The 21,201-nt window shown below is 38.1% G+C and overlaps 1 protein-coding gene across 1 annotated transcript in view; it reads right to left on the reverse strand.

Annotated features, from left to right (window-relative positions):
• Positions 1–15,466, reverse strand: part of Cpb1 (carboxypeptidase B1) — a 57,801-nt gene extending 42,335 nt beyond the window's left edge. Inside the window, exon 1 of the mRNA XM_087615958.1 lies at positions 15,241–15,466. The gene's annotated coding sequence lies outside the window, so the exon portion shown is untranslated. The remainder of the gene's footprint in view (positions 1–15,240) is intronic.
• Between the last annotated feature and the right edge of the window lie 5,735 nt (positions 15,467–21,201).

The following is a 21,201-nucleotide window of genomic DNA, read 5'->3' on the forward strand; positions in this document are numbered from 1 at the left end:
TATCAGAAACTGACTATAGTGGCAATTGTCAGGATCAATACAGTTGTAGTTGCCAATGATGTTTGCACGTTATACAGGGTACACAAGATTATTGTTTAAGATCAATTGTCCTGTCAGGTTTCCATGCTTCCTTGACTAGTAAGGGAACTGTGGTGGTTTAAATATGCTTGGTCCAGGGAGTGATACCAAGAGGTAGCAATTCCCCTCCTACAGAGCAGGCCTCAAATCCAATCGGAAAAAGAGTTCTTACTGCTATAACAGTCAGGCGGCTATTGCATCTGTATGTACATTTTAGCCTTCAGGGTGTAGCACTGGTTAACACTGTTGATAAATCTTCTTCCTCAACAGCTTGCAGCACCTGAGGACACTATGAAAACTAGTCATTGAACGTTTCCTTATGAGTCAAAGCTGATTCCTTTCTGAAATCAAATTATGTGCTATCTTCAAAAGTAGGATATTACTGTCTTGTTAAGGTGGACAATCAAAATCAATGACAATAGCCTGCATAGTTGTCAGGGTGCATAATGCTTCCTTGACTCACGGGAAAGTATAACGCTTAGTAGAAATATTTTCTTTGATTATCCATATATTCTGGGAACAGCATTGTCTATTCATGCACATTACCTTTATTCAAAGTCCTCTTTTTCAAATTAAATACTTTTAAAATTAGCTTATAAGCCAGTAGATTTCCAAAAGGTCATTTTAAAAAATTTTTTTATTAGATAAATTTCTTTACTTACATTTCTTTTTTTTTTATTAAGTTGAGTATTTCTTATTTACATTTCGAATGTTATTCCCTTTCCCGGTTTCCGGGCCAACATCCCTCTAATCCCTCCCCCTCCACTTCTTTATGGGTGTTCCCCTCCCCATCCTCCCCCCATTGCCGCCCTCCCCCCAACAATCACGTTCAGTCTTAGCAGGACCCAGGGCTTCCCCTTACACTGGTGATCTTACTAGGATATTCATTGCTACCTATGCAGTTGGAGCCCAGGGTCAGTCTATGTATAGTCTTTAGGTAGTGGCTTAGTCCCTGGAAGCTCTGGTTGCTTAACATTGTTGTACATATGGGGTCTCGAGCCCCTTCAAGCTCTTCCAGTTCTTTCTCTGATTCCTTCAACGGGGGTCCTGTTCTCAGTTCAGTGGTTTGCTGCTGGCATTCGCCTCTGTGTTTGCTGTATTCTGGCTGTGTCTCTCAGGAGAGATCTACATCCGGCCCCTGTCTGCCTTCACTTCTTTGCTTCATCCATCTTGTCTAATTGGGTGGCTGTATATGTATGGGCCACATGTGGGGCAGGCTCTGAATGGGTTTTCCTTCTGTCTCTGTCTTAATCTTTGCCTCCCTATTCCCTGCCAAGGGTATTCTTGTCCCCTTTTAAAGAAGGAGTGAAGCATTCACATTTTGATCATCCGTCTTGAGTTTCGTGTGTTCTATGCATCTAGGGTAATTCAAGCATTTGGGCTAATATCCACTTATCAATGAGTGCATACCATGTGTGTTTTTCTGTGATTAGGTTACCTCACTCAGGATGATATTTTCCAGTTCCAACCATTTGCCTACAAATTTCATAAAGTCATTGTTTTTGATAGCTGAGTAATATTCCATTGTGTAGATGTACCACATTTTCTGTATCAATTCCTCTGTTGAAGGGCATCTGGGTTCTTTCCAGCTTCTGGCTATTATAAGTAAGGCTGCTATGAACATAGTGGAGCACGTGTCTTTTTTATATGTTGGGGCATCTTGTGGGTATATGCCCAAGAGAGGTATAGCTGGATCCTCAGGCAGTTCAATGTCCAATTTTCTGAGGAACCTCCAGACTGATTTCCAGAATGGTTGTACCAGTCTGCAATCCCACCAACAATGGAGGAGTGTTCCTCTTTCTCTGCATCCTCGCCAGCATTTGCTGTCACCTGAGTTTTTGATCTTAGCCATTCTCACTGGTGTGAGGTGAAATCTCAGGGTTGTTTTGATTTGCATTTCCCTTATGACTAAAGATGTTGAACATTTCTTTAGGTGCTTCTCAGCCATTCCGCATTCCTCAGCTGTGACTTTACTTACATTTCAAAGTTTATTCCCCTTCCCGGTTTCCTGTCCATAAGCTCCCATCCCATCCCCTCCCCCTCCCCCATATGGGTATTCTACCTATACTTCCCCCTTATGCACCCCCCCCATATTCCTCTGCACTGGGGGTCCAACCTTGGAAGGACCCAGCGCTTCCCCTTCCACTGGTGCCCCAACAAGGCTATTCTCTGCTATATATGCAGTTGGAGCCTGAGTCAGTCCATGTATAGTTTTTGCGTAGTGGTTTAGTCCTTGAAAGCTCTGGTTGGTTGGCACTGTTGTTTTTTTATGGGGTTGCCAGCTCCTTCATCTCTTTCAATACTTGCTCTAATTCCCCCCAAGGGGATCCTATTCTCAGTTCAGTGATTTACTGCTAGCATTGACCTCTGTATTGGACATGTTCTGGTTGTGTCTCTCAGGAGAGATCTATATCCGGTCCCTTTCAACATGCATTTTTTTTAGCTTCATCAATCTTATCAAGCTTTGTTGGCTGTATGTGTGTGTGTGTGTGTGTGTGTGTGTGTGTGTGTGTGTGTGTGTATATATATATGGGCCACATGTGGGTCAGGCTCTGAATGGCCATTCCTTGAGTTGCTGCTCTAAACTTTGTTTCCATATCCCCTCCTATGGATATTTTATACACCCTTGATTTTAGTTAATTCATCCCCTTCCCATTCTTCCCTCTCATCCCATCTTTTTATCATCATCCCTATTTACATCTGTAACATTTTGTAATGATAAATAATAATTTATATATGTGCATATATATACATATATAGATATACAATATATAATATTGTGTTTTTGATAGATGAACATTATGGGATGGCTAAGTGCCATATAACATTTGAATATTTTTATGGAACATTTTCTTTGGCAGTGATATAGGTCATAGAGAAAGCTATACCAAGATTACTAAAGGGGTTCATCCTCACAGGCCAGCATGTTGGAAGCGGATATTCCTTTTCCTAGCCAACTCCTGTTCTCAAAAGAGCTTTTATTCACCTTTCTTTTTTTGTTGTTTTTTTGGTTTTTTGCTTTTTTTTTATTAACTTGAGTATTTCTTTTTTTTTTATTAACTTGAGTATTTCTTATATACATTTCGAGTGTTATTCCCTTTCCCGGTTTCTGGGCAAATATCACCCTCCCCCCTCCCTTTCCTTATGGGTGTTCCCCTCCCAACCCTCCCCCCATTGCCGCCCTCCCCCCCACAGTCTAGTTCACTGGGGGTTCAGTCTTAGCAGGACCCAGGGCTTCCCCTTCCACTGGTGCTCTTACTAGGATATTCATTGCTACCTATGAGGTCAGAGTCCAGGATCAGTCCATGTATATATAGTCTTTAGGTAGTGGCTTAGTCCCTGGAAGCTCTGGTTGCTTGGCATTGTTGTACATATGGGGTCTCGAGCCCCTTGGTACTTAGTTCCTGTGAACATCGGCAAGTGTTGACAATGTTTCAGGATAAGGGAGTTGCCTGAGCAGCACAGTTGGGCTTGGAACTGGAAGCGCAGTTAATGTGGCCAGTGCTTTATTATTCCTCAGTTCCCCAGGGCTCAATTTCCCCTTCTTCAAGGGATGACAAGTGGGGGCAAGAAAATTACCAACTGTTTACTTCTATCAGTTTCCTTCCTGTTTTGCCTATGAGACTTTCTCCCCCAGAGTGTAGTAAAGATGAGTGGTCTATTAGCTCTTCTTTCTCTAGGATCCAGTTAAATGTTTTTGCTTGTTTTGCTAGTTTTTGTATTTGTCCAGTGACCTTAGCACATTTTGTTCAGTTGTCTGCCTAATAATATTAGTTTAGAGAAAAGAAAAGAAAGAAATCTGTGCTGGTGATAAATACTTTTCTTTTTTTAATTTTATTTTAATGTAAATATTTTTAAGGAAAATAAAATTCTTGAATCAGCATAATTTTGCTAATTTCTGAGTTACAGAAATTTTACCCTCCATCCTTCCCTTTCTTTCATCCAAAAGAGATGTCTTTTTCTTTTCTCTCTGTCTCTTTGTCTCTCTGTCTATCTGTCTCTTCATTTTTTGAGGCAGGGTTGTCCCTGAGATTTCTATATAGCTTAGACAGACCCTTAATTTTGGATTCTCTTCCTTCTTCACAGGTGTGAGAATTATAGGCCTGTGCCACTATGTCTAGTTCATGTGGTGCTGGGAATCAAACCCTGGACTTTATGTCTGCTAGGCAAGCATTCTACCAGCCTGACGCATAGTCTCTAGCCCCTAGAGTTCTTGAGAATGTATGTTTATTCCATAAGCATTTTAAAAATGAGTGTCTTTAAGTCTCACTTTTTCTTACAGAGAAAGGGTGTTTTAGGTAATTTGAATGTGGAGATCAAGGTAAAATATAAAGGAAAAAGGTTATGGAGGATCATTGTATTGGGACCAGAATATGTGACATTAGTGACTTTAGTATTGAACTGAGAGCAATTTAAGGAAGCAAATACAGAAGACTGTCTAAGGCTTCTCTCTGTCTGAAAACAGAAACAAATTTATATTTAAAGGTTATATTTAAATTTTCTTATATCTTGTAGTTTATATTTGCTCATTCTACCAAAAAGAATGAAGATTCATCACTGAGCACTGGTTTAAACTCTTACTGACCCTGCATTGAAAGAATTTTATTGTTTATTTTGCTATGTCATTTCAGTTCTTGTTCCTAAAACCTTTGACTCCTATAGCTTGTTACTTCTTTTAAAATGTACTGTTGTTTGGTGAAGATAATTTATGAGTGTAAATTGTAAGTTGGGGCTGGGCATGAAACTCAGTGACAGAGCATTTACTCAGGAAGCACAAGGCTCTGGTTTCCATTTACAGTATCACAAAAACAAACAAAAAAGCAAACAAAAACAAAAACAACAACAAAAAAAACCAAACCAACAAACCAACCAAACATCCCTTCCCTCTCAAAAATCCCAAAACCAACCAACCAACCAACCAACTAACCAACCAACCAACCAACCAACCAACCAACAAACAAACAAAGTCAGGTAAGTTATACTCTGGTTGTCATTCCTGGACATGTCCTTTGAACATATGAAACATACAAATTAGCAAATATTTCTTGCCTTTGCTAACCTATCTTTTATAATGCTTGCTCCAGTATATCACAAGAAGTACAGGCATTATTCTTTCTTCTAAAGTCAAGAAGTTTGTGGGTGGGCTTCTCTAAGACATTATACTTCTCCAGATGGGATCCTTGGAATACTGACATATCAGACCTACTAGATCATTGCCTGTTGTCTTAGGGTTTTACTGCTATGAACAGATACCATGTAAAAAGGAAAGTCTTAAAAGGACATTTAATTGGAGCTAGCTTACAGGTTTAGAGGCTCAGTTCATTATCATCAAGGCCAGCGCAGGGCAGCATCCAGGCAGACATGGTGCAGAAGATGGTGAGAATTCTACATCTTCATCTGAAGGCTGATAGGAGAATACTGACTTCCAGGCAGCTAGGGTCAAGGGTCTTAAAGCCCATGCCCATAGTGATTCATTCCTCCAACAAGGCCACACCCACCCCAACAAGGCCACACCCACTCCAACAAGACCACATTTAATAGTGTTATTCCCTGGGTCAAGCATATTCAAACCACCACACTTATAATGCCAAGTTGGAAGAGGAAAACGAAGATGTTTCTTTGGCCATAATTTTTGAATTCATATGAGTAGGAGAAAAACATCTGTGAGAATTAGGTTGAACTCTGACTCTTGTTGAAGGGTACCAATTTGTTATATAATTCCAGGGCTAGCCATTTCCCCTGAGAACCTGACTTTGTGACCAGTGAAATTTTCTCTGGTTTTTACTAACTGTTCTATCAGACAGGTGATTGTAATAGACTAGAAAGCCGAGACACAAGTTCTCTTCTTCCATATCACTTCGAAGGTGAGATCCCAGCTCTTTAGGGGCTTTGTCATTTTAGCAATTTCTGCATTTGGTTGGTGCTGGGAAAAATCAATCTGACAATGCAAGTCCTGTGACACAAATGATCAGGTATGTGAGTAGAATCATCCCACATTTTATGGGAGACTATCCACATAAATAGTTCTTGATGGCTAGGCTAGCTTTCCTAGGCTATCTCTGGGTATGGACTTTTAGATTATAGGGGTTGGATCTCCATACCCATTGGAAATGCTTTGGGCATCATTACTAATCTATAAATAGGCTTGTTGTTGGTGTCTTATGCCCATTGGTAGTGTTACAGGAATGAATTTGAGTTCAGCAATCATCATTAAAGCTTCTAGATTCTTGCATCCCACAACAAAGAATTGTTCCAGTGTCATACAACAAGGAAATAGAAATAGAAATTATTACTAACAAAAAAGATAGCTTATGAAGAAAGAAAAGCCCTGCTAAGAATTGGGGTAGATTAGTGTGCTCAGAAAAATAACATGCTTAAAAGAACACATAGGCCATGAGACTTTTTCATTAACATGACACATGCTTCTCCTATTTGTATATCAGGAACTTCTCTTGTGAATGCTCTATTTGTTTCATGTAGTTCAGATGGATAAGGATGTAAGTGTTTTCTGTCAAATGGCTTGTTTCTTCTGTCACAGGTCCTTGGTCAATCAATTTTTCAAAAAGTATTTATCATTATTATTATCATTAATATTATTATATCCAGTGTATATGTAGGCATAACAAACATGGAGACAACAGAAGACAACTCTGTAGAATTGGTTGTCTTTCCCCCCTTTTAGTGGGTTTTGAAGATGAACTTGTGTGATGAACATCTTTCTTGACTGGCTGAGCCATCTTTCCATGCTAATGAACTAAATTTTATAACTATTTTCATGTTGATGATGAGCACACTGCTTAGCTTTGTACATACCACAAAACTTTCTTCTTATTTTATGTATTGCATTTCCTAACTTAAGATCTGACTAGAATTCCTGTATTGTAAGGAGTTGAATTTGACATTGTCAAATATCCTAAAAGACACAAATTTTATCAATTAAAAATACAAATTCATGATGATGCCAACCAATAACTCCAGAAAGGATGGTAACCAGGAAAGCCCTTCTTGGATATCTTGTTCTTGGAGGTGGGATCACTCTCACTGTTAAAAATATATTGATAATTATATATTGAAAATATGGAAAAATTAAACAAAAAATTTTTAAAGGAGTGTAGTAGTAGAATAAACTAAAGGGAAAAGAGCATGAAGTTATAACCAATGTCTAATAGTTAAAAAAAGCCAACAAGACAACAACAACAAAACTCAAAAACTAAAAAACAAGAACAATGACTCAAACGAAAGCAAGTTGGAACTTACCTTTAAACTGTTCCCAGATTGTAACCTAGCTTGTCAGCAACTCATACTCCAGCTAAGACCTATAAAGGCCTTAAATTGGTCTGTTCCTTTTAAAAGTCTTGTTTGTGTTTTCTTTGAATTATTACCAGTCATTTATTCTTTAGATATACTTTCCTTCCTGCTATACATTTGGCCCAAATAAATCATTTTCTTTTTTTACTTTTGAGGTCGGCTTGAGGCTCTGAAGGGACTGATTTTAAGAACTAGGTAGAGCTCCATGGTTCCCTTACTTTTCTTCTACTTGTTGAACCATCTGCTGTGATGGGTCAAGATCTTTCTGACCTTTCAGCTTCCATTGGAAACACTGAAGCCATTATTCCCAGTGTTGAACCCCGCCCCCCTTTTGGAATGTATACTTGTTAGAGTTCAACCTCTAGAGTCTCTATGTGTCCTTTCTGATCAAGAGGACAGGAATGTACTAGAGCTATAGGACCATTTTAGAGATATCCTGCTTTCTGGTTCCTCATGACTTGGGGGCAAGAACCAAACTGACAATCTTGCTAGCCATTATATCCTCAGTGACTTTGGCCTCTGAATACAGCTATTGAGTAACTCAGAAGGTGAGTTACATTAGTACTAAAACTCAAATTATAGGTTAATTTGTGGAAAATGATTTTAAAAATGAGAAAAATTGAATGAATTTTGGATTGTGATTAAGGCATAATCCTTCCAAATTTCTGATATGGTCCTAAACATTGTTCTAAAATTTTATACTGTATATGAAGCAGGGTTTTCAGTACTGATCATTATAAATCAAAATACAGATCAACTTGGAAAAATGTGGAAGATGTTTAATGACCCTCATTATCAAATTGTCATGTAAAAATATGCACATCCATTTCATTAGTATACAAATCTTTCATTTTAATAAATACTTTAATTCTATGTATGTATATCACAGATTTGTTTTTCTCAAGACTTTTTATTTGTGTGTGTGTATGTATGTGTGTGTGTGTGTGTGTGCATGTGTGTATGTATTTGTGATATGTGTGTATCTACTGTGTGTATGTATGTATATTGATTATGTAAGTGTGGGTATTTATGGAGGCCAAAAGAAAGCATAGACTCTCCTCCAAGATGGATTTTTTTTTTTTTGGTTCTTTTTTTCGGAGCTGGGGACTGAACCCAGGGCCTTGTGCTTCCTAGGCAAGTGCTCTACCACTGAGCTAAATCCCCAACCCCCAGGATGGATTTTAAAATCTAGATTTAGGTTCCCTGGAAGAGCAACACGTATCTACTTAACCACTGGGCCATTTCTATAGCTGTAAAGCCCTAAGAACGATTTTGAAGTATATTTATGACTTATTAGTAAAAACATAACTGTTATCCAACAGTTTTAAATTAAACTTCATGTTCTTTAGACTCTGTTTGCTCATTAGTAGCCTGACTGTTTATTGTCCTGATGAAATGTAAAACTTTTTTTCTTCAAGCAAGTTTTTTGAGAGTATGTTAGTCACCTTTTTGTTGTTGTGGGAATACACTATGACCAAGGAAAATTATAAAAGAAATATTTTGGTTTGAATTATGGTTCCAAAAGGTTAGAGTCTATAGTGGCAGAGAAGAGGCATCAGACAGGCATAGCAGTTGGAGCAGAAACTTGAGAGTTCACATATCAAGTACAAAGCAGTGAAGGCAAACTGGAAATGACACGAGTAATTTAACTTTCAAAACCCACCTCCAGTGACATCGTTCCGCCCACAAGACTATATCCTAAACCTCCTCAACCAGTATAACCAATTGGGTAATGTACTCAAATACTCAAGACTATGCGGACATTTCTCATTTTTTATTGAAACTACCACAGTGACATATTTTAACATATGGTTTGATTTAATCTCTATTTCTCACTTTGGAACAATCCTATATCAAAACCCATAAAAAATGTTTTGCATTTAAAAAAATTCTTTTTTCCTTTAACCTTTATAAAAATATATCTTATATCCATAAATTTATTGATTGATTGATTGATTGATTGATTGATATTTTACTGTTAGTACCTGGTCCAAGAATGAATTTGTGTGAGGAGAAGTCTGGCTAGGGTAGTACAAGTGACTCCCAGAACACTATAGACTATCGGTGGAGCCCTTGATTACCTCTCAGGTGCTGAGAGTGGTCTTCTCTTGAGAAAGACAGCACATTCTTAGAATATAGTACTTAGATTATTTATGCTAGATATGACTTAAAACACTCTTTTCTGAAGTCTAGCGTCTATGGTTCTAGAAAATACAGTGATTGTGGGGAAGGAAGCAACTAAACTATCTGCAGCACTGATGAACCACAGCAATCACAGCGTCACAAAACATATATAAAGGGTTAATTAGTGGCACTCACGTGCTGCTAGGTGGACTTAAGAGACACCTAACAGGAGGAAAATCACGATGGTATTAGAAAACGTGCTAGCTTCCCAGGACTAGCGAGGTTATGGACCTTAGAAAAGAATCTATTTCTGCCACTTTTCTTTTCTTTTTCTTTTTTTTTAAATCATGAAAATACATTTCTTAAAAAAGATTTCAGGTATTACACACAAAAGCAAACAAGTTTACCTTAAAAATATCAATTATCACATCAATAGCCTACTTCTAATTATAATTACTTCTTCAAGGAACATTGGTCTTTGTTTCTAAATTCAGCAGCAGGTGACAAAACCTAGTATCTTCCATTGCTTACAGTATAAACATGTCTCAAACCACACTTCAGGCAGCTTAACTTAAAGTGCATAGACTGTAAAATATATCAAATATGACATTATTCAATAAATGAAAAAAATCATAATTTCAAAAAAAGTATTACAAAACTTTTTATAGCACACATATAAAAAGTAGTGTCTCCTTCATGATGTCAATGTCTGTCAACCAGAGGCAGCTGGGCCTTTATCAAAAAAAGCTAGGAATAATCCTGTTACTTTGTACACTTGAATAGTTGCACTGATGAACACTACAATCTTGAAACAATGTTTGTTTTTATTGTTATTTTTGAGACTTGATTTCCCTGTATAACTCTGGTTGTCCTGTAATTCTCTGTAGATCAGGCTGTCCTTGAACTTGGGAGATCTGACTGCCTCTGCCTCCCAAGTGCTGGGATCAAATGCATACGCCACCACACTTGGCTCTTGAAAGATACTCATTTACACACATGCACACACAACTAGCTTATTAAACCTGTCACATGCCTTTAATCTCAGCTCTTGGGAGACAAAGTTTTTTGCGAGTTCTTCAAGTATATAAAGAGCTTCAGGTTAGCCTGTTACATGGCGAGATCCCATTTCAAAATACAAAACAAACTGCCGCATTTTAAAAAATGCCCAAGACAGGTCTGCTATCCTCACTGAGAGCTATTACTAGTCACTTTTTATCTAGATGGCTGTAATGGCGCCTCACCGGGGAGCTCCTTGAGCACAGAGAGCAGAGCTCCACCCCAGACATGCACATGTTCTGCCACTTTTCTAGACCAGTATGGAATCAGGATCTAAAGAACCTCCTGTTTTCTCTTAGCTAATGCTGGCTAGGTGGAGGACTTGGCTTGCCCAACTAAATGCTTCTGTGTGGAGTAACAGACAGATAGTGCAGTAAGACCCTGGTTAAGAACTAAACATCACTGAAGTGCACTTAGAAGGATTAGCAAAGGTCCAGACTGAAAAGGAGCTAAATGAAACTCATTTTGTTTTTAGTCCAATTCTATGATTGATGAGCAATAAATTAGAAAACAAAACAAGAAGAGAGATGATAGTAAGAGATTATTATAACACAACTCTTTATAGATATTTTTGAACGGGATGGAGAAACTTTTTAACAACTTTCTTTGTTTGGAAGATCACTATTTATATGACTTTATTTATAATACTTATCTTTGGATCCTCTTAGCTAAACAAATGTTCTGTGGGTTTCAAAACAAAGAAATCACATAAGTTTAATTTATTCTCTGTAATAGAAATGTTGGGGTCAGTTAACCAGATGGATGTGATTTCTTTCTTTATGGCACATCATAGTCTAAACATTTTATAAGCCTGCTTAGCCTTGGTGCTCAAATCATGTGTTTACCAGCCTAGTGAGCGAAGGAATCTTGGCACATACTATACCAAATATTGGAAGAACAAAACTAGGATTCAAAATAAGCATTCCATATCGTTTAAAGTTCAATTCTATTTTCTTCTTTATATTTTTTATTTTTATATTTACTCATTTTTATTAATAATTAATTATTTATTTTGAAGCAAGGTCTCACCGTGTAGCTTTGATTGGCCTGGAATACAATATATAAACCAGGCTGGCCTAGAGCATACCCAGATGGGTCTGCCTCTGACTCTTGTTGGGATTAAGGTGTGAACCACCATGTCAAGCCTTATAGTTAGAGACATTATCCAGTCAGTTGGCTGGATCAGCAACAGACCACCAACTTATTATTTTTTCAGAATTCACTCTGTGTCAGGTTTAGTATACCAGCATGTGGTAATTAACTTGGTTTTCAAAGTTTATGAATTTACTTGTATTAAATTTGAGGAAACTAAGCCTTACAAAAGAACAAACCATCACCATCACCACCAGCATCAACAATAACCTCAGAATACTAATGGTCACATATCTGAAAAGGAGGCTAAGACTTGACTCAGACACCGAGTTTTTATGTACTTGTAAACAAGCTGTCAGGGAGCCCATATTCAAGCTTGAATGTGTGATTTTCAAAACAAACAAAGAAATAAAAAAGAAACAAATAAACAAACAAAGAAAAAAGGGGGGAGGATTCAGGTGTGACTTTTCTAAGTGTTTATTTCTCAGTTGACCTTTTCTCATAATAATTTGTGACCATCGAAACAACACAAAATCTGTCTTGGCAAACTGAAGTAATTAAAATTGTTCTTGTTTCTTTATTGGCTAGATAGTATAAGAGTAAATGTTTTTTCCCAGTTTACATTCTTATTGATACTTTTGTTTTCCAGATAGTGTCCTACTTAGGTTGCTGAGTTTGTTATTATTTTTATAAAATTAATTCAGATGGCTTTTCATGAAATTCTAATTGAAGTTGTTACATGTGACTTATTAAATATTTAACATTTAATGAATTCCATTTCCTCATTTGGAATTTAATTTCACTGTTAGAATTTTATGGGACATGAATAAGAGACTAGGTCCCCACTGTCACCCTCAGCAGCCTAAGGAGTTTCTAGAGGAACCTGGACTTTTAGGGGTCTCAACTTAGGGCTGTTAGGTCACAAAGAATGTCCATGAGATGGTGGAATATTTACTAATACCCTAGAGTGGCTTCCTGAACTTAGACAGGGCAGGTGACCATGAGGAAACAGAAACTCCATAACTGAGAAACATTGTTTTATCAGAGCTATCTGCAGTTTCCTCATTCCTTCCTAAAGGGTCATCTCCTATAGGCAAGAGAAACCAAATAGCCAAATAGCAGGTACACACCCACTTCTGATGGGTACAACCCGGGGACCTTGTTCTATCTAAGATAGTTAAAAAGAAATCTCCCCAGTGGAAGGGATGGCCCTTAAGTGTTCAGAAACACTATAAGACTTACTTGTTCCCCAAGGCTGGGTGATGTTCTCCAACCTGGGCCAGAGCTTAGCAGTTTGTCTCCTCAATAAACTGTCTTTTTCCCTATTGAACAGTCTGGTTTAGTAGTTTCAGTGAACTTCACTTACAAGGTCAATCTATTTTTATGGACTCAGCATAGAAAAAATTTTAGGACTAATTAGTTAATGAAGCAGAGTTGGGATTTAATAGAAATGTTTTTACAAAAACATGAGGATTAAGAATGTTAAAAGACAAATGTGATCTCATAAAAGTACAAAGCTTCTGTAAGGCAAAGGACACTGTCATTAGGACAAAACGGCAACCAACAGATTGGGAAAAGATCTTTACCAATCCTACAACTGATAGAGGGCTTATATCCAAAATATACAACTCACGAAGTTAGCTTGCAGGGAGACAAATAACCCTATTAAAAATGAGGTTCAGAGCTAAACAAAGAATTCACAGCTGAGGAATTCTGAATGGCTGAGAAGCACCTAAAGAAATGTTCAACATCATTAGTTATAAGGGAAATGCAAATCAAAACAACCCTGAGTTTCCACCTCACACCAGTCAGAATGGCTAAGATCAAAAACTCCAGCAACAGCAGATGCTGGCGAGGATATGGAGAAAGAGGAACAGTCCTCCATTGTTGGTGGGATTGCAGACTGGTACAACTATTCTGGAAATCAGTCTGGAGGTTCCTCAGAAAATTGGACATTGCACTACCTGAGGACCCAGCTATACCTCTCTTGGGCATATACCCAAAAGATGCCCCAACATATAACAAAGACACATGCTCCACTATGTTCATAGCAGCCTTATTTATAATAGCCTGAAGCTGGAAAGAACCCAGATGCCCTTCAAGAGAGGAATGGATACAGAAAATGTGGTACATGTACACAATGGAGTACTACTACTCCACTATCAAAAACAATGACTTTATGAAATTCATAGGCAAATGGATGGAACTGGAAAATATCATCCTGAGTGAGGTAACCCAATCACAGAAAAACACACATGGTATGCACTCATTGATAAGTGGATATTAGCCCAAATGATTGAATTATCCTAGATGCACAGAACACATGAAACTCAAGAAGGGTGACCAAAATGCGAATGCTTCACTCCTTCTTTAAAAGGGGAACAAGAATACCCTTGGCAGGGAATAGAGAGGCAAAGATTAAAACAGACACAGAAGGAACACCCATTCAGAGCCTGCCCCACATGTGGCCCATACATATACAGCCACCAAACTAGACAAGATGGATGAAGCAAAGAAGTGCAGGCTGACAGGAACCGGATATAGATCTCTCCTGAGAGACACAGCCAGAATATGGCAAATACATAGGCAAATGCCAGCAGCAAACCACAGAACTGAGAATGGGACTCCCATTGAAGGATTCAGAGAAAGGACTGAAAGAGCTTGAAGGGGCTTGAGACCCCATATGAACAACAATCCCAACCAACCAGAGCTTCCAGGGACTGAGCCACTACCCAAAGACTATACATGGACTGACCCTGGATTCCAACTGTATAGATAGCAATAAATAGCCTAGTAAGGGCACCAGTGGAAGGGGAAGCCCTTGGTCTTGCCAAGGCTGGATCCCTAGTGAACGGAATTCTTTCGGGGAGGGCGGTAATTGGGGGAGCATTGGGAGGGAAACACCCATATAAAATGGGATGGGGAAGGGTTAGAGGGGTCTTTGCATAGAAACTGGGAAAGGGAATAACATTTGAAATGTAAATAAGAAATACCCAATTTAATAAAAATGGAAAAAAAGAATGTTAAAAGACATCTACAAGTGTGGATATGACTTCTATATAATGTTTTACTGGGTTTTCATGTTACTATATTCCAATTACAAAGGGCAGCTAGAGATTTGAAATGAGATCATTGGGTACTCACAGGACTATAGTTGGTAAGGTAAAGAATACGGAGATACAAGGAGGCAGGAACTTTCATGTATGCACAGTTACCAGTCTTGTTTGAGATTGGCAGGCACTGCATAGGGAAAGAATGAGACCCTATCCTAGGTCAAACACACTCAGGCTTTGAGCCTGCTTCATTGTTTCTCTCAATAAAATGTCTATATATAATAAAATATTAACTGTATGTCACTATATGGCAAATGTTTATAACACTGGAATTTTGGCTTCTCACCTAATGAGTTTTTTCAATAAGACTCATAATTTTCCCTGTCCTGTCTCAAATTCATTAATTTGAAAAACTCTTGATTTTCTATTTCTTTAGAATTCTTTTTAAACTACTCTGTTATTACTCTGTAGAGGTGACAAAATTACCTGATGAAACAGACTAAGTAAGAAAGGGTTTATTTTGACTCACAGACAGTGCAGTGTCTCAGGATGCAAAGTCAAAGCAGCAGAAGCTTGAAGTAGTTGACCACATTGTGTTTGGAGCCAGGATTAAGTGAGCAATGAAGGACAGGTTGTTCTCTCAGCTCTCTTCCTTTTTTATATAGTTTAGGATTTCAGCCTGAGTGGAGCATTCTGAAGAATTGTTCATCCCTGCTTGCTAGATGCTTCTGCAGAATTGTGAGGGCTGGAAAATCACTGAAAGAAGACTCCAGACTCGGATAGTAGGCACAAGCAGAGAGCATTGCTTATTCTGCAGAAACATCCAGCATGTGAGGATGGGGATGGGGTTGGGGGTGGGAATGAACCATTCTGTAAAAAAGTAACCCCAGACAAAGGCACACAGACCTTCTTATAGGGAACTGGGAATTGGGGGAGCTCTCTAGAAGGATTAGGTAATCGAAAATTTCATTGGTGGATGCTAGGGGTCACAGGCGGTCAGTGGTCTGCATTCCTATGTCATGAACGTTTAACCATAGGATGAGATTGGGCTGCCAGAGCACATGTTCCATTCTGAGATGAGATGTTTCCCCATTTTTGTGGTTATCCCTAGACTGTTCATTGGGAGGAGGTTTTATGATCTTGTTCTGGATTTTATGGTCTGTCCATGGAACTGGTGTCTTATGACCCAGTTTTTGGGATTTAGGGTCTGTTCCTGGAGCTGGTGCCTTACACTGCTTTTCCAAAACAGGTTTTGAATGGAGACAAATGGGGTTTATGTTGTCCTTACAGAATAAATACTCTTTTCTTTGCATACTATCTGAGCAATTTTCAGAGCCTTACAAAATCTACCTTGGAGAGTATTAATAAATTATTTCTCTGCTGGTGAAATGAGTGAAATGAGCCAGTTCAAGCCAGATTATATTATATTAAATGCAGGTTTAGGGTAAGCTGCTCTTAGGCAAGTTCAGTGGCCCCAAGGACCAAGGTCAGGGAAGTCACTATGGGTTGGGGGGAGAAAGAGAGAATGGGCATGCTAAGAGAGAGAGAGAGAGAGAGAGAGAGAGAGAGAGAGAGAGAGAGAGAGAGAGAGAGAGATATTAATTCAACCACATGCTGAGTGCTATACTCTTCTCTGACATTTCATTTTCTTTTCCTCATTTCTTTATTGCATACAAAGTAGCTGGTGCACAGATAAATGCATATTGCTTTGGGGAAAAGATTGAATGGCAAATGTTATGTCTTAATTTAAATCAAATGGCAACAATATAGAGAAAAATACTGATTCTTTTTTTTATTATTAACTTGAGTATTTCTTAAAATACTGATTCTTAAAAATAGATCCTTTAGGAACTCCAAGAAAGTGTGGACAATCCTGAGACCTCAGGGAAGACCACCACTTCTGCCCACTTCTGCTCACATTCCTGGCAAAAGAGGAACCTATGTAGTGGCCTCTGGATACCGGAATATAGGAGCAGTCAGCAGCAGAAACCTACTGGTTTCTGCCTGCACCTGGAACTGAACTGAACCTGTCAAACAGCTTCCTGAACAAAAATCCATTGTGGGAGAGAGAGCTGAATTCCCAGAAGTGTGGACAATCCTGAGAATGTGGAGGAGACAACTACTTGCTGCCCACATTCCTCACCCAAAGAAAAATCGCCTAGTGCCATCTGCCCACTGGGCATGGGGACCTAGGAGCAGTCAGGGGCAGGAGAGTTTGGGTTTCTACATGCACTGAGAGCTGAAAGTCAGTTGCCAGGAGTGCCTCTATACCAGAAAGCATAGGTAAGACCAACTCTTCTGCACCAAGAAACCTGACTGAAGGCTTCAGGTCACACAAACCTAGGAGCAGCTCTCCATTCCCAGATCCGGCTAAAAGAAAACAGGTCTACAGGAGTGTTGACACACAGGCCTACAGAAGGGTCAAGGCACTGTCAGAGACAGCAAGACAAGCTACCACCAGAGACAACTTGAGGGTGAGAGGCAAACACAGGCACTTAAGCAACAGAAACCAAGACTGCTTGGCAACATCAGCTCCCAGTTCTCCCACCAGAGCAAATACTGGACACCTAAACAAACCCGAAAACCAAGATTTGGATTTAAAATTACATTTTATGATGTTGATGGAGTATTTTAAGAAGGGCATAAATAACTCCCTTAAAGAAATGCAAGAAAACACAAGTAAAAAACTAGAAGTCCTTAAAGAGGAAACACAAAAGTCCCTTAAATAATTACAGGAAAACACAAACAAACTGGTGAAGGAATTGAACAAAACCATTCAGGATATAAAAATAGAGATAGAAACAATAAGGAAAACACAAATGGAGACAACTCTGAAGATAGAAAGCCTAGGGAAGAGATCAGGAGTCATAGATGTAAACATCACCAACAGAATACGAAAGATAGAAGAGAGAACCTCGGGGTCAGAAGATACCAAAGAAAACATTGACACAACCATCAAAGAGAATGTAAAACATAAAAAGCTCCTAGCCCAAAACATCCAGGAATTCTATGACATAATGAGAAGATCAAACCTAAGGCTAATTAATAGGTATAGAAGAGAGTGAGGACTCTCAACTCAAAGGACGAGTAAATATCTTCAACAAAATTATAGAAGAAAACTTCTATAACCTGAGGAAAGAGATGCCCATAAAAATACAAGAAGCCTAAAGAACTCCAAATAGATTGGACCAGAAAAGAAAAGAATTTCTTATGTTAATTTCCAGTCACATAATAGTCAAAACGCCAAATGCACAAATCGAAGAAAGAATATTAAAACCAATAAGGGAAAAAAATCAAGTAATGTATAAAGGCAGACCTATTAGAATTACACAAGACTTCTCACAAGACACTATGAAAGCCCAAGACTTGGGCAGATGTCATACAGACGCTAAACAAAACACAAATGCCAGCCCAGGCTACTATATCCAGCAAAACTCTCAATTAACATAGATGGAGAAAGCAAGATATTCCATTGACAAAACCAAATTTACACAACATCTTTCTACAAATCCAGCCTTACACAGGATAATACATGGAAAACTCCAACATAAGGAGGGAGACAAAGTAAGAAGGTAACCTTGTAATGAAACCAAAAGAAGAGAGGCATGCAAACATATTTCCACATCTAACAACAAAAATATCAGTAAGCAGCAATCACTACTCCTTAATATCTCTTAACATCAATAGACTCAATTCCCCCAATAAAAAGATATAAACTAACAGACTGGATACATAAAGAGGACTCAGCATTTTGCTGCACACAGGAAACACACCTCAGTGACAAGGACAGACACTACCTCAGAGTAAAAGGCTGGAAAAAACCTTTCCAAGCAAATGGTCTGAAGAAACAAGCTGGAGTAACCATTCTAATATCGAATAAAATTGACTTTCAACCAAAAGTTATCAGAAGAGAAAAGGAAGGACACATCATATTCATCAAAGGAAAAATTCACAAGATAAACTCTCAATCCTAAATATCTATGCTCCAAATGCAAGGGCACCTACATTCATAAAAGACACCTTACTAAATCTCAAAGCACATATTGCACCTCACACAATAATAGTAGGAGATTTCAACACTCCACGCTCATCAATGGACAGATCATGGGAACAGAAATTAAACACAGACATAGAGAAACCAACAGAAGTTTTGAACCAAATGAACTTAACAGATATTTATAGAACATTTGATTCTTAAAGAGAAGAATATACCTTTTTCTCAGCACCTCATTATACCTTTTCCAAAACTGACCATAAAATCAGCCACAGAACAGGCCTCAACAGATGAAAGAAGAAAGAAATAATCCATGCATCCCATCAGATCACCATGGACTAAGGCTGGACTTCAATAACAACAAAAAAGACAGAAAGCTCACATATACATGGAAGTTGAAGAACGCTCTACTCAATGACAACTTGGTCAAGGAAGAAATAAAGAAAGAAATTAAAGACTTTTTAGAAATTAATGAAAATGAAGATACAACATACCCAAACTTATAGAACAGAATGAAAGCTCTGCTAAGAGGAAAACTCGCAGCTCTTAGTGTCTGCAGAAAGAAACGGGAGAGAGCATACACCAGCACCTTGACAGCACAACAAAAACCTCTGGAACAAAAAGAAGAAACTACACCTAAGAGGAATAGAAGGCAGGAAATAATCAAACTCAGGACTGAAATCAACCAAGTAGAAACAAAAAGGACTATATAAAAATCAACGAAACCAGGATCTGGTTCTTTGAGAAAATCAACAAGATAAATAAACCCTTAGCCAGACTAACCAGAGGACACAGAGAATGTATTCAAATTAACAAAATCAGAAATGAAAAAGGAGACCTAACAACAGAATCTGAGGAAATTAAAAAAATCATCAGATTCTACTACGAAAGCCTATATTCAACAAAACTGGAAAGTCTGGAGGAAATGGACAATTTTCTAGACAAATACCAGGTACCAAAGTTAAATCAAGAACAGATAAACTATCTAAACAACCCTATAACTCCTATAGAAATAGGAGACATTATTAAAAGTCTCCCAACCAAAAAGATTCAAAGACCAGGTGGGTTTACTACAGAATTCTGCCAGCCCTTTATAGAAGACCTCACACCAATTCTGTTCAAACTATTCCACAAAATAGAAACAGAAGGAGCACTACCCAATTTCTTCCATGAAGCCACAAATACACTTATATCTAAGCCACATGAAGGCCCAACAAAGAAAGAGTACTTTAGACCAATTTCCCTTATGAATATTGATGCGAAAATATTCACTAAAATTCTTGAAAACAGAATCCAAGAACACATCAAAATGATCATCCATCACGATCAAGTAGGCTTTATCTGAAGGATGCAGGGATGATTCAATATATGGAAATACATCAATGTAATCCACTATATAAATAAACTCTAAAGAAAAAAAACACACATGATCATTTCATTAGATACTGAGAAACATTTGACAAAATTCCATATACCTTCATGATAAAAGTCCTGGAAAGATTAGGAGTTCAAGGCTCATACCTCAACATAGTAAAAGCAACACACAGCAAACCAGTAGCTAATATTAAACTAAATGGAGAGAAACTTGAAGCAATTCCATTAAAATCAGGGACTAGACAAGGCTGCCCACTCTCTCCCTACTTATTAAGTATAGTACTCGAAGTCCTAGCCAGAGCAATCAGACAACAAAAGGTCAAAGGGATACAGATTGGAAAGGAATAAGTCAAAACATCACTATTTGCAAATGATATGACTTATGTCACCACAAAAGTTCCACCGAAGAACTACTAAGCCTGATAAACAACTTTAGCAAAGTGGCTGGGTATAAAATTAACTCAAACAAATCAGTAGCTTTATTCTACTCAAAGGATAATAGGCTGAGAAAGAAATTAGAGAAATGATACCCTTGGCAATAGTCCCAAATGTGACTAACCAAGCAAATGAAAGATCTGTATGACAAGAACTTCAAGTCTCTGAAGAAAGAATTGAAGAAGATCTCAGAAGATGGAAAGACCTCACATGCTCATGGATTGGCAGGATTAATATAGTAAAAATGGCCATTGTGGCAAAAGCAATCTGCAGATTCAATGCAATCCCCATTAAAATTCCAACACAATTCTTCATAGAGATAGAAAGAGAAATTTGCAAATTCAATTGGAGTATAAAAAAAAAAAAACCTGGGATAGCAAAAACTATCCTCAACAAAAAAATAAAAACTTCCGGGGGAATTACCATCCCTGATCTCAAGTAATATTACAGAGCAATAGTGATAAAAACTGTATGTTATTGGTACAGAGACAGGCAACTAGATAAGTGAAATAGAATTGAAGACCCAGAAATGAACCCACACACCTATGGTCACTTGATCTTTGTCAAAGGAGCTGAAACCATCCAATGGAAAAAAAGATAGCATTTTCAACAAATGGTGCTGCTTCAACTGGAGGTCAGCATGTAGAAGAATGCAAATGGGCCAATTTTTATCACCCTGTGCAAAGC

This window comes from Rattus norvegicus, chromosome 2 (genome assembly GCF_021556685.1).
Source record: "Rattus norvegicus strain SHRSP/BbbUtx chromosome 2, alternate assembly SHRSP_T2T, whole genome shotgun sequence".
NCBI lineage: Eukaryota > Metazoa > Chordata > Mammalia > Rodentia > Muridae > Rattus > Rattus norvegicus.